The 15,826-nt window shown below is 42.5% G+C and overlaps 1 long non-coding RNA gene and 1 other non-coding gene across 3 annotated transcripts in view; one reads left to right on the forward strand and one right to left on the reverse strand.

The window, feature by feature from the left end:
• The window catches only part of LOC117095705, a 121,315-nt gene that overhangs the window by 50,156 nt on the left and 55,333 nt on the right, over positions 1 to 15,826 (forward strand). Inside the window, exon 3 of one of the 2 annotated variants that reach the window (XR_004442136.1) lies at positions 389 to 458. The exons of the other annotated variant lie outside the window; for it this stretch is intronic. This is a non-coding gene — a long non-coding RNA (uncharacterized LOC117095705). Of the gene's footprint in view, positions 1 to 388; positions 459 to 15,826 lie in introns of those variants that run through there. 2 annotated transcript variants of the gene reach the window in all.
• On the reverse strand, positions 6,311 to 6,445 carry LOC117096763. The gene has a single exon (XR_004442615.1). It is a non-coding gene; the product is annotated as a small nucleolar RNA SNORA70 (small nucleolar RNA).

Consider the following 15,826-nt stretch of genomic DNA (forward strand, 5'->3'; position numbering starts at 1 on the left):
TGAAAAGCAGGTAGCAATTCTGATCTAAGAACCATAACAAGGTTTATTTATTTATTTTTTGATCAAATAGTCCTGAGTTTTGGAATCTATCCTAGACAAAGCATCTGAAGGGAGTTGAATGCTCTGGGTTTGAAAATGTTCACTGTAATCTTTATTTTTAGCATTGAAAACTGGGAAACAAGCTACTAATAACTACCACTTGTCTGGCTCTGCAGTTCAGAAGCGGCTGTCACATGTATCATTTCCTTTGATTTTACCGTGGCCCTGGGAGGTAGGTGCGGTTGTGACCCTTACTTCATAGATGAAGAGATGTGTTTAGAGTGGTTAAGGTATACAGATCACACTGTTGGAATAAAAGCAGAACAAAGCTGAGGTTTTCTGATTTCAGGGGCTGATCCTGCAGTATGACATCCCTTTATATTTGTGTGCAGCAACAGGATAAATGTTAACATAGGAACGTGAATATAAGTATCTAGCATTAACATAATTATTTTGAAAGCAACATAGCAATATTAAAAAGCACTTGGCTGAGAAAAAAGTACAAAAAAATCACATCTTTGTTGTAATTATTACATAAAATTAGATAGCCATAATACTTAAGGACTGGAAGAGAAGGGAAGAAATGAAAGTCATTGAGAGATTACCTCTCGTTTTAGTATCGCTATGCTTATCATTTCATATTGCCGGGAACCATCTGGCACTCTTTGGCTCTTGAATGGAATCATAATTTTCTTAGGTAAAGTTATATGTATAGAAACGCATTCCACCATGTTGCACTCGCTTTGAGAACACTAAATATAAAAGTTCCTGGAATTATAGATTCACAGAGTCACAAAGGCCTATGAGGGAAGGGCCGGTGCTGGTGGCAGAGAGAGGCTGAGCCCAGCAGTCCGCAGCCCGTGTTCTGACTGTTTCATCTCAGTGACACTTGGGAAGCGAACCTGGTGTGGAACACGGAGGGGTGGGACCTCCTTGTGAGGCTGACAAAAGAGGGCTGGGCTTGCCAAATGAAATCAGGCCTTGGGAGGGTGGAGGAGCCTCCATTGTCCTCAGCGCCAGTGATTAAATGCCAGATTACAGGGGAAACATTCCTTCCACCTTCCCCAGGCCCCAACCTCGGCCCATCAGGCCCATTCACAAGGCTCCTTCCCCAAAATATTGACTGGGGTGCCTTCTATTTATCACCCTCGCAGCGGACACTACAACCCACACAAAGGGGCTTCAGGAGGCGAATGAAAACCAGGTAACAGAAGAAATCAAGGGCTAACGCCTCAAAAATGCCACAGGGGCTCTGGGGCAAAGGAAAAGACATACGGTGTGAAAAGCACCTCCCAGATGCTGCCCTGCTCTCACGGTCTGCCTGAAGTTAGCACTCGGTTATTTTCTTGTGCCTTCTACTGGCCAAGCACTAATGTCTTGCTGCACATCTTAGTCTAGCTAGTTTTCTCTCTTTTGCAGATAAGACATGTCGTGTTGGGTAGCGTCATTTGCAACAGCCTGGTCATCCAACTGACCTGGATATTCGGTTCTTCTTTGTTACTAAGGCCTTGCCTTTCCAGGAGCATCCACACAGACTCTGCCAGAATGTCATCAGACTAGGCTAGTATCTTGGGCTCAGCTTAATATTCCCTCAGCCTGACACACTGGATGACAGCAGTTAGGACGGAAATTTTGAAAGGTTGGGGAGAGAGCTGTATGGGAATATTGCCTGGAATAAATAGATAAACACATTTTAGAACTACTGCATAGACCTAGATGTTCATCAAAGTATTCGTTTGCTTTTTAAAAGGAAAATATTATGAAGTGTCTTCAAAATAGGAGGCAGGGAGTAAATACATGCTGCAGGTACAATAAACGAGTGACTTAGGGAATCAGAACACAAACTGTCATGCCAGATTGCTTGGACTTTGTGGCTTACTACCTATATGAACAAGCTCAGTTTCTTTGTCTGAAAAGCAGAGATAATGATGATAATAATGATAGTACTTGCCTCACAGGATTGTTCTGAGGATTGAAAGCATTATATAACAAGCTCTCAGATCATCATCTGTTACAGAGTACGTGCTATAAGAAGTGTGAACTACTATTATTATTATTACTTGTTTACAACAAATAAATCCTAGAGGTGTATTAGCAGCACCAACTTTCCTACAGAGCCAAAGAATATAGAAATGCCGGTATGGAGACGGATAATTCTGATCCTTCCTTCCTTCCTTCCTTCCTTCCTTCCTTCCCTCCTTCCCTCCTTCCCTCCCTCCCTCCCTCCCTTCTTTCTTTCCTTCTTTCTTTCTTTCTTCTTTCTTCTTTCTTTCTTTCTTTCTTTCTTCTTTCTTTCTTTCTTTCTTTCTTTTCTTTCTCTCTTTCTCTTCTTCTTTCTCTCTTTCTTTCTCTCTCTCCCTCCCTCCCTCTCCCTCTCTCTCTCTTTCTTTCTTTTTTTTTTTTTTTTTTTTTTTTTGAGATGGAGTCTTGCTCTGTCGCCCGGTCTGGAGTGCAGTGGCCGGATCTCAGCTCACTGCAAGCTCCGCCTCCCGGGTTCACGCCATTCTCCTGCCTCAGCCTCCCGAGTAGCTGGGACCACAGGCGCCCGCCACCTCGCCCGGCTAGTTTTTTGTATTTTTAGTAGAGACGGGGTTTCACTGTGTTAGCCAGGATGGTCTCGATCTCCTGACCTCGTGATCCGCCCATCTCGGCCTCCCAAAGTGCTGGGATTACAGGCTTGAGCCACCGCGCCCGGCCTCTTTCTTTCTTTCTTTCTTTCTTTCTAGACGTAGTCTCACTGTCTCCCAGGCTGGAGTGCAGTGGTACAATCTCAGCTCACTGCAACCTCTGCCTCCTGAGTTCAAGCAATTCTCCTGCCTCAGCTTCCCAAGTAGCTGGGACTACAGGCGCATGCCACCATGTCCAGCTAATTTTTTGTATTTTAGTAGAGTTGGGGTTTCATGGTGTTGCCCAGGCTGGTCTCTAACTCCTGAGCTCAGGCAATCTGCCCACCTCGGCCTCCCAAAGTGCTGGGATTACAGGCATGAGCCACCGCGCCTGGCTCTGATTACTTCTTTATACTATATGTCCTTAAGTACAATTCTTAAAAAAAAAATACTAGCACATAGAATTTAGAAGTTTATTGAAATGTAAAAATCATAGGAATGCAAGAATGGCTTGCTATTATGAAGTTTATTATTATAATTTACTATACTAATAGGTAATGGAAGAAAAAACCCATAATTGTATTTTTGTGACCCAAAGAGCTTTTTTTGTCAAAATTTGACAATCATTTCTTTATTTTAAAATTTCAATTAGGAATAGATTCTGGACACAATAAATTAACATGTAAACATATATGCACATATTAATTGAAAAACCATCAATATGCTAAATGGCAAAATGCTAAAACCATTTTTTATTATTAAATTTATCTTCATTAATATTATCTTTAATGATAATATTGATCACCATGGAAACTATTTTTTAAACTGTTCTAGGAGTTCTAGCCAATGTAATTAGATAAGAGAAAAAAAAGCTATAAATATGGGGAGAAAATTATTTGCAGATTATATCATTATATATCTTTAAAATCCAAATCAATCAATTGAAAAGCTGTTAGAAGTAATATGACTAAGTACCTGGTTATAAAGTTAGTTATACAAAAATTAATAGGCTTTTTCTGTACATAAATATAATGGGATGAAATTGATCAATTTCAAGTCTGATTGGCTAGATGATTTTTTTTTTCCTCTGCAAACCAGACCTCCTCTGCCTCTGAGAAGTGGTCTGTAACAGGATGAATTTCTGCTGGATCAACTGAAGTGGTGGCTTGGACAGCGAGGCAATTCTTCATCAAGACATACCTTTTTGTTGCTTCTAATTACCTGCTGGCAGGAACTAAAAATGTGTCTGTTGTATGCATGCCATGTGTGTGAAATTAGAGTCTTTGAAGTTGTTCAAATAAAGAGGATTAGTCATAGTTGTAGGGAGATATAAAGACAAGCCAAAAGAAGCTTTTGGCCAAAAATTAGGGATTTGGATGAGGGTCCAGGCTCTCTTTTAACCATGCACTTCTATGACTCTAGGCAGGGTGGCCAACCATTTGATTTGCCTGGGACTCAGTGGTTTCCTTGGACAGGGACTCTCAGTGCTAAAACTGGGAAAGCCAGAGAAAACTAGGATGGTTGCTCACCCTAACTCCAGGATTCTTCTGCATTTGATTTATTCTGTCACCTTCCCTGATATACCTCTGAGTACCTAAGGTTGGACACAATCCTGCAAAAGAATTCAAACATCAAGTTAGCAAACAGAGCTGCAGCCATGTGGCCTCTCCACCCCTTCCTTCATTCTTTCTTCTGCCTTTGCAATTTCCTATCTGGGTGCTGTTTTGGGAAACTGTTTTTAATCATTCATTGCTATGGTTTTAGTTTTGGTAGCTAGCCAGAGAGCAGCTGATCAGCCATGTCAGCAGACTAAGGAACACTCACAGAGATTTTCTTCTCTGCAAGGCTTGATGTCTCTGTTTACCTTGGGAAGAAAGCAGAATGTGCACAATCTCACCACCTCTAGTCTCTCTAGTGAATGTAAAGGCAAGTTCCTTCTCCCACTCCCCTTCTGCCTCTTCATTTTTATTCTCCTTCTCATTATTATTATCATTACTACCAAAAGGCAGTCACCTCTAAGGGAACAACAACCAAAGGAGAACCTCTCCAAGCACCATGTTTTGATGCTGATCGGAGGCTGCACACCTTGCAATGGCTCCCTGGTGGGAAGATGGGCTCTGCCAGCCCCAGCTGAGATATCACTTAACAGTGCGGGCTCTTCAGGGGCAGGGCCAGCTCAACATGTTTACAAGATGTGTAGCTATTAGCAACATCTTACAGCTCAGCTAATTAACGGGGAGAGTGCCTGATGAAGCCCGGCTCTAAAGAGGACCAAATTGCATCAGTGTTTGGGCTTTAAATTGATACCAAAAAAATAAATAACTCACCGCAGGTGTGTTTCGAGTCGCATCTTCCCCCAGCAGATTGGTTGTTTTGAGTCGCATCTTCCCCCAGCAGGTTGGTTGTTATGCTTCAGCTACCATAGATCCCAAGGTGGCCCAGACGCCAGGGTTACAAGTTTATTAAGGTCATTTAAGTTGGTTACGTGTAGCCATTATTTTAGCTGAGTGGTTAAGATCGTACACAGTCAGTCATATGGTTTGGACCTGTGTCCTCACCAAATCTCATGTCAAATAGTAATCCCCAGTGTTGGAGGTGTGGTCTGAATCATGGGTGCTCATGAATTCTCTTAATGGATCATGGGTGCTCATGAATTCTCATAGTTTAGCACCATCCCCATGGTGCTGTCCTCAGGATAGTGGGTGAGTTCTGGTGAGATCTGGTTGTTTAAAAGTGTGTAGCACCTTCCCCCGCTCTCTCTTGTTCCTACTCCAGCCATGTGATGTGCCTGCTTTCCACTGCCCACCATCACTGGAAGTTTTCTGAGGCCTCTGTAGAAGCTAAGCAGATGCCAGCATCATGTTTCCTGTACAGTGTGCAGAACTGTGAGCCAATCAAAACTCTTTTGTTTGAGACAGAGTCTCACTCTGTCACCCAGGATGGAGTGCAGTGGTGCGATCTCAGCTCACTGCAAACTCTGCCTCCTGGGTTCAAGCAATTCTCCTGCCTCAGCCTCCTGAGCAGCTGGGATTATAGGTGTCTGCTCCCATGCCAGGCTAATTTTTGTATTTTTAGTAGAGATGGGATTTCACCATGTTGGTCAGGCTGGTCTTGAACTCTTGACCTCGTGATCCACCTGCCTTCATCTCCCAAAGTGCTGGGATTACAGGCGTGAGCCACCGTGCCTGGCCTCAAAACTCTTCTTTGTGAATTATCCATTCTTGGGTATTTCTTTTTCCTTTTTTGGACAGTAAGTAGGATTTAATGGTGAATATTAACAGGGGGCAGCACAGTGGAAGCCCTCATGAGTACAGGGCCTGTCACTTGTCTAGAGGGCCAGGACTGGGATGTACTTGACCCCACAGCCATCTGGGATGAGCCACTTCTCAGCCACCATGTCTTCAAATTCATCCGCATTGAACTTGGTGAAGCCTCACTTCTTTGAGATGCGGATCTTCGGGGTGGCCAGGGAACTTGAATTTGGCCCTGTGCAGGGCCTCAATCACATGCTCCTTGTTCTGCAGCTTGGTGTAGATGGACATGATAACCATGGTACAACGTAAACCCTGGCCACAGTGTCCTGGGGCTTTCCAAAGGTACCTCGCATGCCTGTTTGCCTCCATTGGGGTAGTGCAAGGTCAGAGACATGAACATCCATCTGAAGGGCCTGTCTCCAAGGTCCCTTAAAGCAACCCATACAAGAAACAGGCTGCATACACTACCAAGGAAGCAGCTGTTTGCAGTCATTGCACACCTGGCCCCCATGAGGAAAAGAACTCACTCAGCTTAATTGGCTGCAGATCGGGTATTTCTTCACAGCAATGTGAGAACAGACTAATACAGTCGCCAACCCCCTTGAATCCTATACCAGGAGTCACCTCATCCTGCCACAGTTAAGGACATGACCTAAGTCTTGTCTCAGATGAGCTCAGTCTCCACTCTGTGGCACACATGTTTTCCTTTAAAATGCCCCTGTTTTTCAAGCAGGAATGAAATATTTCTCTCACTTTTCTGGTTGAAGTCTTTCCATGCTGAATTTTCTTAATCAGACCAGTAGGTGAGTTCCATTTCTTATAAAATCTTCCTTTTACTAATAATCTCTTCAACAAATAATGACCTTAGCAATTGTTGACACAACTTCCTGTATTTGGAGTTTTAAAGTTTTCGTTTGGTTAAGAAAAATAACTTGGAATTTTGAGGTCACTTCTATTGCTACTCATGGATTGAATTGTCCTGGCTACCTAGTGAGGTATTGCTTTTTGCCCACTGCTAGGAAGGAGGTTCCCAGTGTTGGAGGTGTGGCCTGGTGGGAGGTGATTGGCTCCTGGGTGCTCATGAATTCTCATAAGTGGTTTAGCACCTCGATGTTATCCTCAGGATTGTGGGTGAGTTCTGATGAGACCCGGTTGTTTAAAAGTGTGTAGCCCCTTCCCCTTCTCTCTCTTGTTCCTATTCCAGCCATGTGATGTGCCTGCTTTCCACTGTGTGCCATCACTGGAAGTTTTCTGAGGCCTGTGTAGAAGCCTAGACGTGGTAGAACCCATGTCTATTTTATGAAGGGCAAAATAGCACCCCTATGATACTGTGTCATCCTGCCAGAGTTTAATAAATTAGGGTAAAAACCAGTATTTCCCAGTTCTCAAGGTAAAAGGCTGTGTTATTTGTGAAGTATCATTAGTAGGATGATTTTACCAAGGCGTCTAGGTTTATTCTCAGTGTTGAGGAGATTCCTGTATCCACTGGAAAACTGACCAGGCACTATCTAAGATCCTTCTCAGGGTAGAGAACATGCCAGCACCAGTAGCTACTCTTGGACAGAAGGGGAAGGTCAGTAGTCGGCTGACAAGACTTTGACTTTTATTTTTATCCCCTTCATTTTGAAAAATGAAGGTCATGTCTTGCTGTTGAATAATAATAATAATATCTTTTATTTATTTTTTATTTTTATTTTTATTTTTGAGACAGTCTCACTCTGTCGCCCAGGCTGAAGTGTCGTGGTGCTGTCTCAGCTCACTGCAACCTCTGCCTCCTGGGTTCAAGCAATTCTGGTGCCTCAGCCTCCCAAGTAGCTGCGATTACAGGCACCTGCCACCATGTCTGGCAAATTTTTTTTATTTTAGCAAGACTGAGTTTCACCACATTGCCCAGGGTGATCTTGAACTCCTGAGCTTAAGTGATCCTTCTGCCTTGGCCTCCCAAAATGCTGGGATTACAGGCATGAGCTACTGCATCCAACCAATAATAGTATCTTTTATCAGGCTGTGATTCAAATGTTCCCTTAGTTCTCTTAGCTGTGTTTACCTCTGAGCAGACATAGAAGGGGGCTGTGGACTTAGGGCTGCCCCCTAGGAATGGTGGCAACTGTGTGGTCAGAAGTGACAAAGGGCCACATACTAACCAGAAGGTGGGAGGTGACCCATGGCATCTCCACCCCTGCATTACGGCTGGTCAAGCCTTCTTGTTTTGGGGGCACTCTGAGGGGAGGGTGGGATAAGAGTTGCAGTTGGAAGAGAGGAATTTGGCTCAGGTGACCTGCCACCTATGACATTCCTTTCATGCTGAGCTCACAGGGGCACTGTGAGGTTTGCTATTCACTAATCGCACATTGGCTAATCCATCACGTTCATGGAGCAAAGGTCAGCCACATAGATGCAAAATAGTAACCAAACATCGCTCCTAATATTGCCTAATGACTTCCTCTTGAAAGTCAGACTTGGGCTGGCCTCACCTTCCAGTATCATCTAACTGGTGCATCACAAACTTCGAGGGTTCTACTGGAGCCACCAGAGGCTGACACAGTTGCCCTTCACTGACTCCTCTATGAAGCTCTGTCCTGTGTCTCTCCTAAGAACATCCTCTCCCCTCCTCCAGCAGGTCTTCTAGCCACATGTCTTGCCTTGATTCTTGCTTTGATTCTAAAACCATCCCCAGTCTGCTTTTGCCTAATAGAGAGGGAGAAAAGTCTATTCCTTTTTTTTTTTTTTTCTTTTATTCCTCCTCCTGCTCTAGCTTTTTTTGAGTCAGGGTCTTGCTTTGTCACCCAGGCTGAAGTGCAGTGGAGCAGTCATAGCTCACTCACTGCAGTCTTGAACTCCTGGACACAGCCATCCTCTCATGTCAGCCTTCCAAGTAGCTAGGACTGCAGATACATGCCACTATACCCAGCTAAGTTTTTATTAAACATTTTTTATAGAGACAGGGTCTGGTCTCAAGCTCACTGCAGGCTGGTCTCAAGCTCACTGCAGCTTCAAACTCCTGGTCTCTAGCCATCCTTCCACCTCGGCCTCCCAAAGTTCTGGGACTATAGGCGTGAACCTCTGTATCCTTTGGAAAGTCAGTTTCTAAGAGCTCAGCATCCATCCAGGTGGGAGAGGTGAACGTAGGCGTCTCTCCTCTGTGATCACTGCCACTGCGATGGGAGAACAGGAAAAGATGGCAGTTGATTTCTGTCCTTTCATCGTGAGTCCATCTACTCTCCTTCCCATCTCACATCCTGCCCTTGCCTCCAACGACAACGTTATCAAGCCTGCAATTAAAAGCAACCACTTTTATGAGTCATTGTTTTGCAAAAGCAAATACCCTCAATATGTTGATTTAGAAGGTTTCAGGGGAGCCACCATGAGGCCACTTGTGCAATGCCAGGCTAACTACTTTTGAAAGAGGACCATATGCTGCCTTTACAACATCCCTTTGGTGTTTAATTTGATGAGACAATGTGCCACAATCAGCTGTGAGGACAGCAGCCGTGATTGATGGAGAGTGACTCACGTGGTCTGACTCTGATTTCAATATCTCGGTGCTAATCCCATTATTCGCTTGAGTTGGCTTGTTTTGGGCTACCTTAAAAAAGTTGTTTCTTTAATGGTCAAATTGCCGTGAGGTCTGGAAGATTTAATGTATCATAAAACTCATTAAATAACCAGCCTGGCAGCCCACACTACTGGGTAGTGTGCTAGCATATGGGAGATCCAAGCTGAAGACTTCAGCATTCATTTCAGTGCCACCCAGTCAAAGCCTCAAGGGACAAGTCTGGAGTGTGTGTTCTAAGCCAGCATTCCTCCAACTTTCATGGGCGCGTGAATCATCGGAGTGCTTTATGAAAGTGCAGATTCTGATTCAGCAGTTGTGGGGCCTGAGATTCTGCATTGCTGACAAGTTGACGTCCATTCTTCTGGTCCAAGGCCCACACTTCAAACACTAGTGAACATTCACTAGAGGATCTTGTGAATATCCATTGACAGCAGCTAACACTTATGAACCACATGACTATGTTGTAAGTACTGTATATGTGTCTGCGTATTTAATCTTTAATTTTAACCTCACGAGGGAGATATTATTATCACCTCCATCTTCTAGATGAAGAATTAAATAATTGAATACCTAAGTGAATAAACTAAATAACTGAGGCCACACAACTTATAAGTTGCTAAAATAAAATTCAAAACCATGTCCCCTGGCTGTACAGCCTCTTTGTTTTTTGTTTTTGTCTTTCCCAACCTCAGCATTACATTCCTTTTCACATAAGACTTAGTGCTCCGACCCCGTTTTTAGTTAGAGAACGGTAGCTCTTGTGTAGATCTGCCACAGGCTTGTACTGGGTAAAACGATGCAATTCATCTTGGGGGCTTTAGACTTCTCTTTCTGGATCCCTTTCTCTAAAAGATAATCTTTACCACACCAGGGTGCCACTAATACTGAATCAAAGCAATATGTAGCCAAGCCATGAGCGGCTGATATCCTAACCTGAGCCTTGCCTGGTAGTGGCAGCCGTCTTAGCCTCTCTGGTGCTTTATGTTGAATGGGTGCTCGGGATGAAGGGACTCTGGCAGCCTTCCCAGAAAGGGAATAGCAAAAGAGAAAACAAACACCTTCTAGAGGTTTCTGGAGAACTTAGGGAATCCTGGAAAACCTGTGTAAGGTAATGCAAATACGTTTCTCCTCCCATCTGTTTTAATTGGCACTCCTGCTCACCATTCATTTCACCCTGGGGCCATGGTTTGAGTACAGTTTTCTCAAATCAATAGATTTTTTAATGTGAAAAATGTATTTTTGATGTTATATTTTAAAAGATTTAAGGTAACAATAGGTTATTTTGTTTCCGGGGTTTTTTTTTTCTGCTTATTTTACTTCATAAGTAACAAAACAATGATAACCATGACCTAGACATTTAACTGGAAAAAAGGTAGACTTAGTAATTAACTTCTAAAACTAGATCTCACAGATTCATAAACACGCCTAAAAGGCAAAAAGTACTGAACCAATGTCAGTTCAGAAAACGCACTGAACCCACACAAATGCCCCATTTTATACAGATAAAGTAAGAGTTATGTGTCAAAAGATAAACCAGGTTACAGCATTACAGCCTTTCCTTTAGAATGAATGTGCTGAAAGGGAAGAACATTACTACACTGGTGATCAGGAGGCCTGAGTTTTTTGTTGTTGTTGTTGTTTTGTTTTTTTTTGTTTTTGTTTTTGAGACCGAGTCATACACTGTTGCCCAGGCTGGAGTGCAGTGGCGGGGATATCAGCTCTCTGCAAGCTCCACCTCCTGGGTTCATGCCATTCTTCTGCCTCAGCCTCCCAAGTAACTGGGACTACAGGCGCCCGCCACCACCCCCGGCTAATTTTTTTTTTTGTACTTTTAGTAGAGACGGGGTTTCACCGTGTTAGCCAGGATGGTCTCGATCTCCTGACCGCGTGATCCGCCCGCCTCAGCCTCCCAAAGTGCTGGGATTACAAGCGTGAGCCACTGTGCCCAGCCAGGAGGCCTGAGTTTTAACCCCATGTTAATTTGAACCTTAGCTTCCTCATCTGTAAGATGAAATAGACTGGCATCCAGACCTGATGTTAGATGAATTAAGCCTCACTGGGGGATGCAACACCAGCCTGAGGTTTACCTATGGGATAGCTCATTCAGCCACAACTATCACCCTCTGTTTTCCACTGGATTTTGAGATGCATCATAAAACACTAGGATTTTTCTGCCTCAGCCAGTTGCAATTGCTCAGAAACCTCATAAGAATATAGATTCCTTTTTTATTTTTATTTTTTGAGACAGGGTTCCCCAGGCTGGAGTGCAGTGGCACAATCATGGCTCACTGCAGCCTCAAACTCCCCAGGTTCAGGTGATCCTCCCACCTCAGCCTCCCAAGTAGCTTGGAGTACAGGCACTAAGCACCACGCCCGGCTACTCTTTCTATTTTTTGTAGAGACGGGGTTTCACCGTGTTGCCCAGAATGGTCTCGAACTCCTTGGCTCAAGGGATTGTCTGCCTCAGCCTCCCACAGTGCTGGGATTACAGGCATGAGCCACCGCGCCTGGCCACTATTTATTCTTTTTTTTTTTAATATGGAAAATATTTACATATATTTGCTGGACTAGGCATTGTGTAACACATAAATTATCCATTGTGATAACAGCATGAGATACTGTTCTCCCCATTTTACAGATGGGATGAGGAAGTTCAAAGAGGTTAAGAGACCTGCCCATGGTCACTGGGAGACTGAGGCTTTACCACCATGAAAACCTATCCATGAAGGTCAACGGCATTTCCTTCCGCAGAGACCTGTGCACCATGCCCATCCCTTCTTGCTAATGATGCAGCTTGCTTGCTTGCTTGCTTTATCCTCAGCTCTTTTTTAGAGCAGGAAGGCTTTGTATTTTAGCCTATAGTGTGCTATTAACAATGCTTTCCATCAGCAGCCTTTGTTTCTCATAAGGAGAAAGACAATAAGCAGCCTTAAGTATTTATTCATTTCTCTTCAACTCTTGCATGGAACTTAGGTCAGCTTTAGTCTTACTCCCCTCTGCATTCTTTGTAATCTTGTGGATTGTGTGGAGAAGTCTACCCCAAACAGATGACCTGATTACTGAAACCCCCGCATTTTCTATGGTTTTCCATTGCACTGTAAAAACCATAGGAAAATGCCATTTCTCTAAGCATATTTCTCCAAAAAGATTTCACCAAACATATGCATTTTCTTAACCTGAAGTTCTTCATCAGTCCTGGCCTCTGTCTTTGAAATGCCCAAAATGTGATGATGTAGGAAAAAAAAATTTGGGGTTGATGGGAAAGGAATGGATCTTAGAGGAAGATGTTTGCAAAGTTCTGTGAGTGGTAAGGAGAAATGGGAAATGGAGGGAGACCACTTGGGTCTGTTCTGTGCGCAGCCATAGTGTTATTTGCTATTGAGTTGTTTGTAACTTTCTCTCCCATTCCCATCCTCAGATTTAAATGACCAATTTTGGCATAAGGACTCACAGGTGCAGAACATTCTATAGGCTTGGACGACTTCATAAAAAACGATTCAATCATATCTGGGACGAAGGCTGTCCCACTTATTCTCTCTAGCAGCCTAATGCTCTCGCTTTATTCAGATTTCCAATAGCAACTGTCATTGACTTTGTACACTTATGCGTTAAGATTGTACTTATTGTTTGGAACTCTTAATGCTGCAAATACCCGTGCAAGACTTAGGCACTGATAAGAGAAAAGGTTTTTAGGAATGTTTGAATTAACTCATAACTGCTACTTGCAAAGCTTCCAAAAGGTCTGATTTTTAAAAATTGTCTTTAGCATATGTAGAAAGATGTGATCATGAACTTACTGAAATGTAAGAGCAACTTCCAGTATTATAAGGAGTTTGGCTACCCTGGGAATGCATTTTATAAAGAAGAAAACAATTGTTAATTCAAAGACATTGGGTCATGCTCGAAGTTGAAAAAATTCTTGTCTGTTACCTTTTTTCATTTGTGTTCCCTAGAATTCAACAAAAATATATGCTATCACTCCTGTCCCTGTCTACTGCTCTGCCTCAGTTATGATATAGCAGAGAATTATGTAACCTAACCCAGACTAAAAATTATCACCACATTGAGAAATCACCTGGCAAAAGTATTTACTTTCTTTCCTACAGAATGTTCTCTCTCAGTGATTTTTGCATCAGTTTACTTTAGTCACAAAATGATGCAAACCAACAAGGAAAACTAAAATGGTTTTTATCTAATGTACATATAATTGCCTATGAAAAAGTTTCAGAAATCTCAATGACCCATTGTGTTGTTATAACCTGTTTTAAGCAACAGGTACTAAAATGAATAGAAATGAACATTTTTGATCTCTCTCCTTCCCCCTCTGCTCCCTATCGTTTAAAATCACATATCTTACATTAATTCCATTAGATTTTCCGCTGCTTTTCAAGAAGCAGGGTGTCCGAGCAGAACAAAATGTTTCCTGCGAAACAATGGTTCTGCTTAATTTGATGCCTTAAGCAAAATCCCAACAATATTCCATGAGACCATTACACACGATTTTATCCTTTTCTTTTCTTTTTTTTAATGTTTCACTTGCAGGAGCGGGGAGGGGAGGAGGAAAGGCTAAAACAAACTAATTTTTGGTCATTTTATTCCTTTCGCAAACAGTTTGAAGACTAACCAATTTGTACTTACAAATCTGGGGCATTAGCAGACGGGGATCCGAAATCCTCATGCATGCAAGCAGTAACTGTTTGTATGCCAAGCTGTTTGTAAGCCTGATTTGACAGGAGAGAGCTATTCATTCTTTTGTCAACTGTCAGTCTAAAAACGTTAACCTGCCTGGGTCCCGGGGTATGGGAGCGCTAAATCTTCCGTCCTACCACTGTATAATGAACAGACTGTTTCATTAGTGGGACAATTCACGCGACAAATCCAGCCCAAACAACTTATTTCACAATTTGTGAGCAGAATTAAATTTCGGGGGAGTCGCAAGAAGGGGGCGGGAGAGTAGGAGGGGGAGTAGGTGAGCGGCACACAATATACTGAGGGATCAATGCGTTGGGATAAGTGTTCCAGGCAATTTTGCTGGCAGTTGCGGGCTGAGGCTCGCAGGACCACCGCATGCAGATCAGCGGATTAGGGGCACCGCAGCATTAGGTCAAGTGTCTCGAGGGGAGCTGATAAACACCCCAAACCTGACAACAGATTTTCCTTTCTTCCTGCACCACTTGTTAAGTGTCAGAGCAAATCTTTTGAATGGCAGTGGAGTTTACTTAGAGGCCCTTTCTTCAAGAAGACACTCTATCCATTTTCTGAAGCCCATTCCAGGCTGCCTCAGGAATAAATTTGCCCCGCATCTCACACACACACAAAAAACGTCTTTTTCCTCCACATCTTGACTATGAGCCTTTGTCTCAAGGTGTGTGAACCAGAACAAAAATCCACATCAAGAGCCCCTAAGGTTTCAGAGCCTCTGGATTTAGCTTTAATACAAATTAAACACTTTGAAGATTACACAAATACTTTTTTTTTTTTTTTGGTCACAGAAAAGTCTCATTTTAAACATTACCAATGTATGGATTCTGTTAAATGAAAAAATTTTAAGCAGCAAAGGGTCATAGAATGACTTGATCTTAACAATATCCTATATGTACATTGCTGGCAATTCAAACAGAGTAAAGAGCCAACATGCTATATTTCTTACAACTTAAGAATCCCAAACAGGAGAAGCCAGCCATGCTTATTGTATTAAGTTGTATCTCTGTGTTAACTCAAAGTGCATGATAGAAAATCTGTGTTGCAACATTAAAAATGTGCTTACTAGATTTGAGCAGAGAAGTTTGTTTTCACTTTGAGATGTTCCAAAATGTTTAAATAGCCTCAAATGTTTGAGGGCTCTCTGTCGCAGCTGGTTTTGCATTATGGTTTTGTTTTTTATTTCTTTTGGCTGTTTAATTTTTGATTTGATACAGTGTGCAAATCTAATGTGAAGTTTTCAAGTGACCACTGTTAGAATGATCGAGTAGGAAAGTCCTCTGAATATTAGCATGTCATTTTCCCAGACATGTGAACTGGAGCCATTTTGGGCAATCGGTTTGAAGATATTTTCCTTTTAATAAGTATTTTCTATCAAATAGAGTCTTATGGAAAAGAAAATAAGTGTTTTGGGTATATTTTTATAATACTTTTTTGAATTTTGGTAGTGGAAAATATGTTACTGAAGTACTGAACAATATTTCTGTGCTGGACCAACACTGTGAAAATTATTTCAATATTACTGATTTCTATTGCTAACTCCACCTACTCCATAGAGAATATTTAATCAGGCAAACTAGTACTTAGGCCAAAAATGCTTCTTATTCTCCCTTTTCCACCAGAAAATTTTGCAGGATTAGAGCTATTGTACTTTGTAGTAGTTACATCTT

The sequence above is a fragment of the Trachypithecus francoisi genome, unplaced genomic scaffold (assembly GCF_009764315.1).
Source record: "Trachypithecus francoisi isolate TF-2019V2 unplaced genomic scaffold, Tfra_2.0 Lachesis_group14, whole genome shotgun sequence".
Lineage (NCBI taxonomy): Eukaryota > Metazoa > Chordata > Mammalia > Primates > Cercopithecidae > Trachypithecus > Trachypithecus francoisi.